Genomic DNA, 8,568 nt, shown 5'->3' on the forward strand with positions numbered 1-8,568 from the left:
AGAGTGGAGGGGGCACGACTGACCGTGCACCTGACGGTCCTCCTCCGGCTCCTGCTCTCCCCCTCACAGGCACTACTGGGCCCCACAGTGGTGTCTGGGAGCTCAGACTCCTGCCTGCCTCTGCTCTAGGGAGGCTAGCTTCCCGCGGGCCTCAGTTTCCCTACATGTAGCATGAAACGTTTGGACTATGTGACTTCCACAGGCAGGCCCTTCTGGGACACTCCCAGATCTCTCAGTGACCTCCCAGCCTGGAGGAGGGGACCTCACCTGGGTGATCTTGGTTGGGCCATGGCCCCCACCTCTTGACTCCTACTAACTTCCACCCTGGAGCCTGGAGGTGAGTGAAGGCTTTGGTTTCCTGTGCAGAGAGAGCAGGAAGCTGGAGCCAGCTTGCTCCCTGGCACTGGAAGGGGCTCTCAGGCCAGAAATCCATTTCTGCCCCAGTTGCAGCCTGGGGAAGCTTCAGGAAGGGCTTGATCAAGCTTCCCAACGGTTGGGGCTGAGACTGAACTGGCTCCCCACCCCCACTGATTCCCTGCCTCTTGCCCATTTCTGACACTGTCAAGGGGGTGCTACCAGGGAGGTCCCTAGCCAGGGCTCAGAAGCTCTGCCCCACCCACCAGGAGGGCCTGTGGGGAGCGTGGGGGAGGAGCTGGTGAGAGAAGCAAGCAGGGGAGCAGGAAGGTAGGGGGGCAGGGAGAGAGCCCTGACGTCCTCCTCCTCCAGCTGCTGCTCTCTCCCTCTCCTCTTTGCCTCTGTCTTCCTTCCTTCCTCCATCTTTGGAGTCCTGGAAAACACCCTGGGTCTGTATTCATTCCCTCACCAGACCGTTTACTGAGCATCTGCTTTGCCTGAATGGACACGGCGTCACAGGCCCACACTACAGATGGGAGAAACTGAGTCGCGGAACCGCAGAGGGGAGTGTCCAGGCTGCCAGGGTCCCCTCCGCACTCGGCTGCGGTCCCACCTGCTCACCAACTCCAGGGCACACCCTGCCGTGCCCAGCTAAGTGACGCCCAGGACCCCACGAGGAGCGACCCCCCCACACGTTGTAAAGCAACGGAAACAAAGATGAGCTCGGCCCCTTCGACGCAGAGGAGGTGAGGGGACGGCGGGCAGAGGTCTCGCTGCTGAAGGGCACGGTGGGCGGTCCACCCCGTGCTGCCCTGCAGGTCACTCGGGGAAGGGGGCGGCGTCCACCTGCAGCCCAGCTGCCTGGGGCAACATCCTCTGCTGTGCCCTGGGTGCCTTCTCCCCGTCCCTTACCTCACCCGTTGGGAAGTCGTCCCTGTGCCTTACTGACCACTGCCAGGCTGTCCCCAGCTGTGACATCATGCCATACACCCAGGGAACCAAGCCAGTCCTCCCTTCACTGCTGAGGGCAGATCTGGGGACAGGGCCGACCCCTCCCCTGCCCTTCACGGCCCGGGCTGCCAGCTGCCCGGCCCCCTCTGACACCGAGAGCAGACGGCGCGGGTCCAGCTGGCATCCCGGCCCCTCCCTGGCACGCCTGGGGCTCAGAGCCAGAGACGACTGATCCCAGGGACTCACGCCTTGGAACTCGCCGCGGGCCTGACTCCTGATGGGGACAAGGAGGGCGAGCGCGGCTCTGAAGGAGGACCTGGCGGTGGCAGGTGGCCAGGGACGCAGGAGTGGCACCCGTGCAGGGACCCTCAGGCTCAGGCAGGACAGGGATCAGGGTTGTCAGAGGCGAGACCCCGGCACAGATTGTCCTCAGAGCCGGGAGTCGGAGGGCGGTCCCCTGAGGGAGGGGCACAGTCGCCCTGGAGGCAGCCCAGGCTAGTGGCCCAGGCTGCGCACAGAGCCTCGGCGGTGACGGGATGCTCTCCACCCACGCTGTGCCGTGTGGCCTCCTGGCCGCGTGTGGCCTCGGGCACCTGGACACCACCTTGTGCCACTGGAGAGCTGTTTTCCACTGGGCTTGGCTTTGTTTCCGACCTGCCTCCCACACCTCCCCTCAGGGCAGGGGCAGCCCTGGGCCCAGAGCTGCCCGCGGGGACACTCCAGGACACTGAAGGTCCGGAGCCGGCACTCAGGGCTCCCGGGCAGGAGCGCTGCTCCCCTGAACAAGGTCTCTACGGCGCTTCTGTACAAAGTAAAGCCCTAAGGAAATAACAGCAGACTATCAGGCTGTGACCAAAACTGTGACAATGACCAAATGACCCACATCTGTCTCAGGCAGAGGCGCCCAGTTCAAGGTGCTTCCGTCCACTGCCCAGGCTCAGTGCCTCTGCCCCACCCCATGCCTCTGCTCTCCAAGATCCTAGCCCACCATGGACCTCTGCTCTGGTCCCCTGCCCCCCAGCTCCCCCTCCCTGGATCAGCAGGATCTGGGGAGCCCGTGGGGCCAGAGAGACCCAGACAGCAGCCCAGGCGGAGGAAGCGAGCAAGCCCGCAGGTCTCTGCTGTTTGAGAGGATCTGGAGGACACTGTGGGATGATGTGTTGCCATAACAACTCTTGGGATGCTGAGAAGGGACAGCAAGACTGTCCTCCACCCGCAGAGACGCAGACACATCTTAGGAGAAGGGGACCACAGTCTATATGTGACTTCAGTCCCCTGAAGGAGAGTTTCCACCCGCTCCCCGGCCTCACAGGGGATGAGACCCCCATTTGAGGGTGTGGGGGGCTTCTCTGTGCTGTTCACATGACAGGTCTATGAAGCTGGGACAACTGGCTCTTTTTAAAATAAGGAAACCGGGCGCAGTGGTGCACCTCTGTAATCTCAGTGGCTCAGGAGGCTGAGGCAGGAGGATTGCGAGTTCAAAGCCAGCCTCAGCAATGGCAAGGTGCTAAGCAACTCAGTGAGACCCTGTGTCTAAATAAAATATAAAATAGGGCTGGGGATGTGGCTCAGTGACTGAGTGCCCGAGTTCAATCCCTGGTACCCCTGCCCCCCAAAAAATAGGAAAACCAAGGCTCAGAGAGGTTCAGTCACTTCAAGGAGCTCACACAGCCCCCATAAGACCATGGAGAGGGATAGTGAGGAAGGGACTGATTGGCAGGGAGTGTGACAGCCTTGGGGACCTGATAACTGGGTCCTGATCTCTGTCTTTCCTTTGCTGTGTGGCCTTGGATAAGTCTCTTCCTGTCTCTGGACCTGGGTTTTCTCGGCTGTAAAAATGAGGATAAAAGCGCACCCCTGCCTTCGGCACTGGATGGCTTTGGGGGTGCAATGGAAAACAGTCTTCGAGAATAATTTGGACGAGAAAGGACACGGGATCATTACTGTTGATGATGGTGGTAACGAGGGTGGTGACGGGGTGGCGTGGAGGGGCGACCGGGCACAGCAGGGTAAGAAGGGGCCTTGACTCTGCTGCTTCTCGCCTCCACCCGCCTGGCGCCCTTCCCCCTCCCCGCCCCCAGGAACCCTTTAGCCTCTGAGTTAAATTAATCAACAGGATGAAGTGGGATTGGCCGCAGAGAGCCCTGCTGACGGGGGCTGAGTCCTCCACGCACCAAAAGCCAGGCGCTGAGCAGTCAGCGTGGGGTGGGGGCACGTGGGGGATGGACATGGGAACGCATTCATTACGGGCGGCCGAGAGGGGCCTCCTGGTCAGCCCGGCCTTTCCAGCAGCTGAGGGTAACGTCCCTAGGGCCAGGCCCTGGTCTGAAGATGGCCCGAGACAGGGCAGGGTGCAGGACACAGGTTCCTGGATCCTGTCTCTGCCGGGAGGCTGGGGAGGCCCCCGATCTCGCAGGGGGAACAGCTTCCCCCGTCAGAAGCCCCCAGTGTGACGGGGGGGTGTGGGGGGGTACCTGGGCCTGAGGATTCCCGGGTCAGCGGTGGAAAGACTGTTTCCAGGTGACCTGGGCACAGGACAGGCCTCCATCAGCAGGACACCCAGGTGACCTGCGAAAGCCACCGAGCAGCCTGAGGACGGAATGAAGGGCAGGGCCTGTGGTCCGGCCAGGCTGAGGGTGGGGTGCAGCCCGGCAGGTCAGCGACGGCGGATGTGAAGTTTCTGGGGTGATGCTCAGCTACCCCCAGACCCTGCCTCCTTCAGAGCCCCCGCCCACCTCTGGGAAATGGCTGCCCACTGCCCGGTGGGCCAGGAAGCCCTGGCTCTGCCAGGAGGCCCCACCACCACGACGCGGCCCAGTGTCCAGACACTCCGCCCTCCGCGGGCCTCCCTGCCCAGCTCTGGCTTCCTTAAACGGAAGAGCCAGGGGCTGTGACCACAGCTCCCTCTGCTTCAGGGTCGCCCCTGCCATGGTGGGGGGGGTCCTGCTCATCCCGGGCAGCCAGCTCAGGGGCAGTCTGCCCAGCAAGGCCCATCCCCGCGGGCTCAGGGCCTGCCCTTGGCTCTCAAAGCTCACCCATGGGTCAAGGCGCTGCCTGACTGTGACTGTGGTCTGCGGGTGTCCCGGGCTGGGGGACCCTGGGGCAGAGTGGGCTCACTCCTGAGTGCAGCCGGGCGGGGCGACGGCGGGGTTCCTTCTGGACTCACCCCCTGCAAATCAGCCCCCTGCACGTGGGCACAGCCCTCTACAGTCACAGCCCTTCACTGACCTGACGCCGGCCTCCAGAGCCGCTGGGAGGGTCGAGATGGCAGCCGAGCCCCATTTCACAGGTGTCCCCCGGGGTCCCAGGCTGGAAAAGAACCCCAGCCCCCAGCACGCCCAGCCCGGTGACAGGGTGACAGACTCGGCCACTGCCAGGTCCCTGGGTGATGTTGGAGTCCATTTCTGCTCCTGAAAACCAAGGTGGCCTCTTCCCACCCCCACCTTGCCCTTGGCTCTCTCTCGTGGAGGAAGCCAGGCAGGAGGAGGGACCAGTCCCTGTCGCCCCAGGTCACAGAAGCCAGCACTGGCCGAGCCTGGGGTCCGTCACAGTCACCCTCCAGCCCTGGCCCTCGCCCCAGCCCCCAGCCCGCCGCCTCCTGCCCGGCTTTTATTACAGTTTAACATGGGCCACGCGCGCGGGCTGCGCACAGAACGAATCACATAATAGTTGATATGCGTTTTAATCAAGTAATTCGGGCAGAGCCAGAGCCGGCGAGTGCAGCCAGCCTCCCTGAATACCAAGCAGGCCTGGGCGCGGCCTCGGAAGATGGAAAAGCCATTTACAGCCCAGCGGGGGCCGTGTGGCAGGCCTGCCCCTCCCCAGAACCGCTCAGCTGTAACAGCGGCTGGCCCGGCCCGGTCCTGTCTGCAGGGGCTGGACCCGCACAGGGGCAGGCGAGGGGCCTGGCACCCAGAGGCAGGGACCTTCCCTGTTAACCCCCCGGGGGGCTGAGCGCGGGGACAAGGGCCCCTCCGGCCTCCTCCTCCACCCTCGTTTCCCTTGGGTGCCCACCTCAGCCCTGGGCACTGCCAAGCATCCGTGAGGCCCTTTCCTCTCCCTCAGAGCCTCTCGGGCACGCAGCTGGGCACCAAGGCCAGGAGCCTGGGAACGAGGCCCACACCCCCAGCCGGGCACTGCCCTGCAACCACGGGCTCTGCACGGTGCGCCCTGGCCGCTCTTGGCCCGTGGGTTCCTGCAGCTCGCAGCGGCTGAGCCGGGCAGCAGAGCCGGGCACCCCGACTCAGCGGGCAGGGCCCGTGGACTCCGCCAGGGGAGAAGCGGGTCAGAGCGGGATCCGCACTCCTCTCCGCAGCTCGCGGCACAGACGCACAGGCCGAACGCTCTGTTTTACTGTCCCCAAGACTCTGCCACCAGCTGCCACCAGTACCCCCTCCAGGAGGGTATGCGCCCTCTCGGGGCCTCTGCTCCCTGCTGAGTGTCCTGTGCTCACAAAGGGGACCCCTGAGTATCCGCTGCACCCACGAGTGAAGGAACCATGGGACGAGCGAGTACCTCAAGGACACGCGACCGCACTGGGGACTCTGAAGGCTTCCCCGAGGACACCCTCTTCCATCTGAGGCACAGCTAAACTGTCCACACCTGATTCACCTCGCATATGTCCTGGGCACCCACTCTGTTCCCAGTGCTGGGGAGTCAAAGGGGAAATTGGCCCGGCCCCGTTCTGGGAGCACAGGGGACAGGCGGGGAGGGGAGGCCGGGGGGCTGACCCGTGGCTGTTCCTGGCTCTACTTGACGCCCCCCTCCACACACACACACACACACACACACACACACACACACCGTCCTGAGGAGCAGGGACCCAGCCAGGCCCCCCCACTGAAGCGGCACAGCTCCTGCACCCAGGCAGGGGTCCCAACCAGGTGGAGAAGGGGAACAGGGGGCTCTCGAGCCGGAGGAGGGTCTAGACACGGGCCCCCGAGGGCCGTCCTTGGCAGATGGAATCTCCATCAGCCCTAGGCTCTGCTGCCCTGGGAGGCCCCACAGCCCCCTTCCCTACCCCTCCCTGGAGAAGCTGGAATGTTCTGTGGGCACTGGGCATCTGGGGACTCCATCATCCCCAACCCCTGGGTCAAGGCAACAAGGCAACCCGCTGCCCCAGAGGAGGAAACGGAGCACAGTGTCTGGGGACTGCCCAGGACCACCCTCCAGGGCCTGGATCCTTCTCGGAGGTCTTGAGCTGGGGCTCCCCGCCCCTCCACTGGGCGCTCAAGGGGCTTCCCAGATGGCAAAGGGTGAGACCCTCCCGGCTAGCATCCGAAGGGTCCGAGGACCCAGAACCAGACCCCTGGCCTGAGAGCCTCCCAGGGCAGGGACGCCAGGGGGGTGCAGAGCCACCTGGCCTCTGCCTAACCTGGGTCCTGTGCTTCTTCCCTCTCCCAACCCCCAGGCAGGAGCTGGAACCCCCACCGGCCACACTGAACCCTCCCTCCTCCGGGAAGTCCCATTCAGCCCATCAGTTTTAAGCTCTGAATCTAAGGTAGACGATTTGCACCCCCAAAATGTGGGGCCCCGTGTGGGGCGTGGTAAGATCATGGCCCTGGGCTAAGAGCATGATATTGACCTGAGGCGCCACAGGGCGCTGTTCATCCATTCCTGCCAGGAAGGGACAGACCTGGGAAGAAGGAAGCAGTCCTACTTAAAATGGTACTGTGTAGTTATGTGGCCAAAACTCAGAGGCATGTTTTCTCAGGACAGATCCAGAGCTCGGTTTTCTGCACTGAGTTGTGAACTAAGCACAGATGGGAGAGAAGACATAAATGTCAAGGGCGGGAAACATCTGAGCCAAGGGCACTTGGTCAGGGAAGACTTCCTGGAAAAGAGAATTCTTATCTAAGGTTCACCCAGCTACGGCAACTGGCTGAGGCAGAAGATGTCCTGAGCGTCCTGCCAACTCAGTCGCTTTATCTCATTGGTGTTCCATGCAGCTACTGCGGGGCTTGGGAAGGGGGGATATTTCGGGGCAGGAACAAGCCCACTGTGTGAGGAGCTCAGTTCAACATCAGCTACAGGCTTCCTACAGCTTAAGATCATCTTGAAAATCATCGCCCTTTCATCCCCTTCCTCCCTGGGACATTTCAATCACTCGCTCCCTAAGTCGCCCGGCAAGCAGAGGGCCACCGCTGGGCCAGGCAGAGCAGAGCACACAGCACTGGCCACTCAAGACCTGACCACCGGGGCCTGTCACAGAGGTGTGGCCAGGGCGGCACTGGGGGAGAGAGGGGAAGGACAGCAGCTGTGGTCACAGGGACCCGGCTTTCTCCCTGGGCCTGCCTCCCTCCAGCCACGGAGGCCGGATGTGTCCCTGAACTCCTGGGCCCGGTTCTGGTCACTTCCAAAATGAGGGTCGTGCTGGGAGTGAGAAGGGGGGCAGGAGAGGAAAACTGCGAGCAGAGGCTGAGCTCCAGACCCGTCGGTGACAGGGACCAGGCTGCCCAGACCCTGCCTGACCTCCCTCAGAAGGGAAGTCGGGGGGCGGGGTCCTGGCACTTCCTGCTCAGTCTCCAACCTGCCACATAACCTTGGGCACGTCCCTCGTCCAAATGGACTGTCCTTCCTCCACTGGGCCTCCCGCAGGTGCCCGCTGGCCACAGGGATGGGAACGTGGAGAGGTGCCCAGTGACAGCCAGCCCCACGCTCAGAGGACGCTGCGGGTCCACCTGGGGCTTCCTGAGGATGGGACTGTGTGTCTTCTATTATCCTGGGTGTTACTCCAGGCAGGGCAACTGGGAACCGTTCTGTGGTTCCTAGAATTAAGAACATTCTAGAATGTTCAAGAACAAGTCCCTAATCGGAACTGCAGCCATCGGTTAAATGAAGGAGCCACGGACGGACCTTGGTCGTGACAGACGGAAGCACCAACCCGAGCTTCCCAGGGCCACAGCTTCCCTCCCAGGGCTGCGAGCTCCCTCCGGCCGCACTCTGCCTCTGTGACAGGTGGCCCAGCGACCTGAGGCGGGCAAGTCCAGCAGAGGGTTGGGGAAGCCCGCCGTGTGCCTCGCCCCGGGGCAGCGCTTTCCCCATCCCTAAAAAAAAGGGACTCCCCTGGATCTCTAAGGCCAACCTGGGAGGGGACCCCGGGGAGCACCTGATTAATTCATCTACTTTATCGCCAGAGCCCAGTACCCAGCACACAGTAGGGCTGGCTTTCTTCTTTCAGTTGGGGGCCACGGGACACCCCGAGGTCATGGGGGCCACCCCCACCCTCACATTCCTCCTGGGGTCTGTCCTGCTTCCCCAAGT

At 63.0% G+C, this 8,568-nt stretch overlaps 1 protein-coding gene across 1 annotated transcript in view; it reads right to left on the reverse strand.

Moving 5' to 3' along the window:
* The window catches only part of Pax7 (paired box 7), a 121,812-nt gene that overhangs the window by 41,207 nt on the left and 72,037 nt on the right, over positions 1-8,568 (reverse strand). The gene's annotated exons all lie outside the window — the stretch shown is intronic.

Source organism: Marmota marmota, unplaced genomic scaffold (assembly GCF_001458135.2).
Source record: "Marmota marmota marmota unplaced genomic scaffold, marMar, whole genome shotgun sequence".
Lineage (NCBI taxonomy): Eukaryota > Metazoa > Chordata > Mammalia > Rodentia > Sciuridae > Marmota > Marmota marmota.